Source organism: Chrysochloris asiatica, unplaced genomic scaffold (genome assembly GCF_000296735.1).
Source record: "Chrysochloris asiatica unplaced genomic scaffold, ChrAsi1.0 scaffold00125, whole genome shotgun sequence".
In the NCBI taxonomy this organism is placed as follows: Eukaryota; Metazoa; Chordata; class Mammalia; order Afrosoricida; family Chrysochloridae; genus Chrysochloris; species Chrysochloris asiatica.
Window position 1 is genome coordinate 3,126,027 of NW_006408643.1, and position 6,614 is coordinate 3,132,640.

Here is a 6,614-nt window from a genome sequence, read left to right on the forward strand (position 1 = left end):
ATATATATATAAAATAAAACCAGAAGAAAATAATGCAGCACCAGCGAAAACAAGACTAAATACAGCAGTCTTTAATTGCAAAAAAGGGAGAGTGGGGTGGAGAAGAAAAAGAGGAAGAAGAAAGAAAATTAAAGAAAAAATAAAATAGAAATAATAATAATAATAAAAGGATTTCTGTAGCTTAATATAAGTATGTCTTTAATGTCTTAACTCTCTTTCAGTCACCTCTGCCCCTCCTCTCCCTGCTGTTAGGTGCTGTCGAGTCAATTCCAACCCGTAGCAACCCTGTATAGGGTCTCTGAGGAGCGGCTGGTGAGCCCGATCCACCGACCTTGCAGTTCAACAGAATTTGCAGTGTGGCGCCTCAACCCACTACACTATGCCAGGACCCCTCTCAACCCACTGCAAGAAGGCTGACCAAATCCGCGTCTCAGCTTGGGCTGAGTGTGTGAGTTCCTGGCAGAGGAAACCGCCAGTGGTGAGGGTGGGTCTTGGCCACTCGGCTAAGCCCCCACCTCTATTCACCTAACTGTAGGTGGGCAAACCGTGAGGACACCTATTACCCAAAACCAAAGAAAAAAAATAAAATCGGAACCACACAAAATTGGCAAAGTATACTTTCCAAGGTTCCCGCCGCGTGTTTCCGCGGCGTCTCTGTGGCCCTCTCTGCGGCCCCGATTTCGTCCCACCGCTTGGACTCGCCGAGGATATGGGCTCAGGCCTCCGAACCTGGCCAGCAGATTCAAAAGTACGCAATTTCCTGCCTCAGCTCCAAATCCCACAGGCTATAAGCTTTCAAACCTTTAAACTATTCCTATGTCTGTGGGTCCGAGTCTTGGAGCTCTGTCTTGCCTCTTTTTTGCCTGGAATTTTGAGTTATTGCTGGTGGCGACTTTCACTACACCTTCACCCTAGCCGCCATCCTCAGCCACTCTTACGATAAGACTCTGGGTTTGGTTTTTAGTAATCTCAGCTCTATTACTATAAGACATTTCAGGGACCACGTGGAAGACTTGAAGTCTTTTATGCTTTCTTTGCTTGAGCTGTAACTCCAAAGCCCCCAGCTGGTCTCTCCCTTTACCATTTTGTTTCTTGTCAGTAGCTTCCCTACACTTCTTATCCTGACCAAACTGCAAGAAAGTATCCAACACATAATCACCTTGAGTCTTGCTTCTCACCAACACTTGATCTACAGGTGGAGTGTTTGCATTTAACATTGCCACCTCATGTCAGGGACTAGGAGAGCCCTCTTTACTAATGTTGTTGTTAAATGCAGTCGAGTCGATTCCAACTCATAGCAAACCTGTATAGAGTCCCTAAGGAGCGGCTGGTGAGCTTGAATCGCCAACCTTGCGGTTCAAACCAACCTTGTGGTTGAGGAGCAGGACTCCCTTTACTAATAGAAGCATCGCTATCAGGCCATTAAAATGAGTCAGACTTGAGGCCCAACTTAGAAAACCCATCCTTATGATTTTGTTTCTCTAGGACCATTCTCAGTACCCAATGTCTTAGGCTGAGTTCTCTGGAGAAGCAAAACCAGTGAAACTTATATATTTATTTGTTGTTGTTAAGTGTTGTCGAGTCAGTTCTGACCCACAGTAACCCTGTATAGAGTTTCCAAGGAATGGCTGGTGAGCTTGAACCACTAACTCTGCAGTTCAAATCGACTTTGCAGTCCAGAGCGGCACCACACCAAGACTCCATATGTATATATGTATGTGTGTGTATGTGTATATATATATATGTTGTTGTTAGGTGCCATTGGGTCAGTACCAACTCACAGCGACCCTATGCACAACAGAATGAAACACTACCTGATCCTGGACCAACCTCATAATTGTTGCCACGCTTGAGCCCATTATTGCTGCCACTTTACCAAGCCATCTTACTAGGGTAGGGGTCTTCCTCTTTTTCTCTGACCCTCCACCTTACCAAACCAGCAACTGGTCCCTCCTGACGATATGTCCGAAGTATGAGAGACAAAATTTGGCCATCCTGGCCTCCAAGGAGCACTCTGTCTACACTTCTTCCAACACAGATCTGTTGGTTCTTTTGGCAGGCCATGGCACTTTCAATATTCTCCTCCAACACCATCACTCAAAAGCATCAATTCTTCTATGGTCTTCCTTATTCACTGTCCAACTTTCACATGCATATGAGGTTATTGAAAATACCATGGCTTAGGTCAGGCACACCTTAGTCCTCAAGCGGACATCTTTGCTCTTCAACACTTTAAAAAGGTTTTGTATCAAGGAACTAGTCCCCACAGTTGTAGAGGTGAGAGAGTCCCAAGTCCGGGACAGATGAACCAAGACTGGCAGATCAGATGGCAGGCAGGTTGGCAGGTCCAGCAGGTAAGATGGCAGGCTGGTGGCGGCTCCCAGGAGCAGCAGCTCATACAGCAGTCCGCTGGCTCAAATCCAAAGAACCAAAGGATGAGCCAGATGCAAGATCTAGACGCAGTAGAAAGCAAACAAGTTTTGGCTGAGCCACTAAGATATTGGAAGCAGGCCACACCCCTGAGGAAACTCCCTTCCAATTGATTGGCTGCTCATAGCCAATCATCACAGAGTTGATTACATTGTATGAGACCTCATATGGGAATAACTACAGCTCAACTGCCAAACCACAGAGAATCCTGGCCCAGTCAAGTTGGCACAAAACCTTAACTATTTTTACGGGAGCAGAACGCCTCATCTTTCTTCCATAGAACAGCTGGTAGTTTCAAACTGCTGACCTTGCAGTTCACAGCCCTATTCGTAACCACTACGCTGCCAGTGCTCCTTAGATGCACCTTTAGGTGGATTCAAATCATCAACCTTTCAATGAGCAGCCTGCACCTAGCAGACATCATCTAAACCAAGTGAGCAGTCAGCTATGGTATAAACAAACACCACAGGTCTCTTGATTCTGTATAAGAAGGCCAGCAGGGTCACTGATGGTAAACAGGTTTCAACTGAGCTTCTAGACTAAAACAAGGAAGGAGAGACAAACTACTTCTGACTATTTAGCCACTGAAAACCTTATGGTAGCAGTAGAACGCTGTCAGCACCAAAATATTGAATATTGAAACATTATGAAAAACACAAGAATAATGTCAGCTATGTTGTTGTTGTGAAGTGCCATCGAGTCTATTCCGACCCATAGCGACTCTGTATAGGATTTCCGAGGAGTAGCTGATGAGCTTGAACCGCCGACCTTACAGTTCAAACAGCTTTGCAGTCTGGCACATTATCCCACAGCACCACACCAGGACTCTGATTGTCAACTATAGTGCTGGAAAATGAGCCCCTGAGGTTGGAAGGAATTCAAAATATGACTGGAGAAAAGCTGCCTCCTCAAAGTAGAATTGGCCATGATGATGTCAGTGGAGTAAAGCTTTGGGGACCTTCACTTGCTGATGGGGCACAACTCAAAATAAGGAGAAATAGCTGTGACTAACCATTAATAAACAAAACGTGGAATGTACAAAGTTTGAATCTAGGAAAATTGAAAATTGTCAGATATTAAACTGAATGCATAAAGATAGATATCCTAGACGTTAGTGAGCAGAAATGGACTGGCATTGGTCATTTTGAATGACACAAACATATGGTTTACAATGCTGGGGATGACAAATTGAAGGAGAATGGAGTTGCATTCATCATCAAATAGAATATTTCAAGATCTATCTTGAAGTATAATGTCTGTGATAAGATAATATTCATACGCTTATAAGGAAGACTAGTTAATACCAATTTACCCACCAACCACCAAAGCAAGTAATGATGAAATTGAAGAATTCTATCAACTACTTCAGTCTGAAATGGATCAAACATGCAATCAAGGTGTATTGACAATTACTGGTAATTGGAAAGCAAAGGTTGGAAATGAAGAATCAGTAATTGGAAACTATGGTCTTGGTGATAGAAATTATGCTGCAGATCATTTATTCAATGACTTATTCATTGCAAATACCTTTTTTTAATAAAAGACAACTATACACATGGACCTCACCAGATGGCACACACAGAAATCAAATTGCCTGCATTTGTGGAGAGAGACTGTGGGAAAGCTCCATATCATCAGTCAAAACTAGTCCAGGGGCAGACTGTGAAACAGACCATCAATTGTTCATCTGCAAATTCAGGCCAAAGCTGAAGAAAATGAGCACAAGTCCATGAGAGCCAAAGTATGACCTTGAATATATCCCACCTGAATTCAGAGATTATCTGAAGAACAGATTTGATGCATTAGACACTAAAGACCAAAAACAAGAACAATTGTGGGATGACATCAAGAACATCATACAGGAAGAAAGCAAAGGGTCATGAAGAAGACAAGAAACAAGGAAAAGACCAAAATGGATGTCAGAAGAGTCTCTGAAACTTGCTCTCCAGTATAGAGATGCTAAAGCAAATAGAAGAAATGAGGAAGTAAAAGAGCTGAACGGAAAATTTCAAAGGGAAGTTCCAGAAGACAAAGTCAAGTATTATAATGAAATGTGCAAAGACCTGGAGTTCAAAAATCAAAAGGGAAGAATACTCAACATTTCTCAAGCTGAAAGGACTGAAGAAAAAAACTCAAGTGTTGAGGTACAATATTAAAAGAGTCCTGATGTGGCACTGCGGGTTAATGCGCTGGACTGCAAGGTTGGCGTTTAAAACTCACCAGTGCCCTTGAGAACCCTACATAGGGTCGCTATGAGTCAGAACCGAATCGATGACATTTGACAACAACAATAGGCAAAATATTGAATAATGCAGAAAGCATCAAAAGAAGATGGAAGAAATACACCGTCGCTCTACAAATTTTAGTGGATGTTCAAACATTTTTAAATGCAGCATATATGATCAAAAGTTAATGGTACAGAACTGTATAGTTCAAGGTGTACTGAAGACTTCAGTGTACAACAAGGCTCTGGGAATTCATTGAATACAAATTGAAATATTTCAACAAAGTGATGCAATACTCGAGATACTCATTCACTTATGTGAAGAAATTTACAAGACAACTATCTGGTCAACTGACTATAAGAGATCCATATTTGTGCCCATTCCAAAGTGAAGTGACCCAACGGAATAAGAAAATTATCAGACAGTATCTTTAATATCATATGCAAATAAAATTTTGCTAAAGCTAATTCAAAAACAGCTGCAACAATACATTGCAGGGAACTGCTTGAGGTTCAAGCTGTATTCAGACAAGGACATGGAATGATGGATACCATTGCAGACATCAAATAGATCTTGGCTAAAAGCAGAGAATATCAGAAAGATATTTACCTGTGCTTTATTGACTATGCAAAGGCTTTCGATTATGTGGATTATGACAAGCTATGAATAATATGAAAATAGCCAGTTTTCATGTCTGTCAGTTTGTCGTACTGTGGTGGCTTGTGAGTTGCTGTGATTCTGAAAGCTATACCAACGGTATGTTAAATACCAGCAGGGTCACCCATGGTGGACAGGTTTCAGATGAGCTTCCAAAGACAAACTAGGAAGAAGGAGTGACAAACTACTTTAGAATATTTAGTCACTGAAAACTTTATGAATAGCGGAGAAACACTGTCAGATATAGTGCCGGACAATGAGCCCGTAATGTTGGAAGGCACTCAAAATGTGACTGGGGAACAGCTGCCTGCTCACAGTAGAGTTGACCGTGATGTCACGAATGGAGTAAAGCCCGAGGGAGAAAAGCCCACGGGACCTTCATTTACTGATGGGGCACAATGCAAATGAAGAGAAACAGCTGTAAACATTCGTTGAAAATCGGAATATGAAATTACAAAATATGAATCTGGGAAATTGGAAATTGTCAAAAATGAAATGGAACTCATAACCATCAATAAATATCTTAGGCATAAATGAGCTGAAATGGACTGGTATTGGCTATTTTGAATCTGACAACCACATGGTTTACTATGCTGGAAATGACATATTGAAGTGGAATGGTGTTGCATTCATAGTAAAAAGAACATATCCAGATCAGTCATGAGGTACAATGCTGTCTGTGATAGGATAATATCTATGTGCCTACAGGGAAGCCCAGTTAATATCACTATTATACAAATTCACGCACCAACCACTAAAGCCAGTAAGGATGAAATAGGAGAATTCTACCAACTTCTTCAATGTGAAATCGATCAAACATGCAATCAAGATGTATTGATCATTACTGGTGATTGGAATGCAAAGGTTGGGAACAAAAAGGAAGGATCAGTGGTTGGAAAATATAGCCTTGGTGATAGAAATGATGCTGAAGAACGCATGATAGAATTCTGCAAAACCAATGATTGGTTCATTTCAAATACCTTCTTTAGACAGCATAAGAGATGACTATACACATGGACCACACCAGATGAAACACATAGAAATCAAATTGACAACATCTGCAGAAAGAGAAGATGGAAAAACTCCATATCATCAGTGAAAACAAGGCCAGGGACAGACGGTGGAACAGAGCATCATCAATTACTCATACGCAAATTCAAACTGAAACTGCAGATAATGAAAACAAGTCCATGGGAGCCAAAATATGACCTGGAATATATCCCACCTGAATTTAGAGATCATCTGAAGAACAGATTTGATACATTAAACACTAAAGATTTCAAAGATCAGCTCGAGAAGATA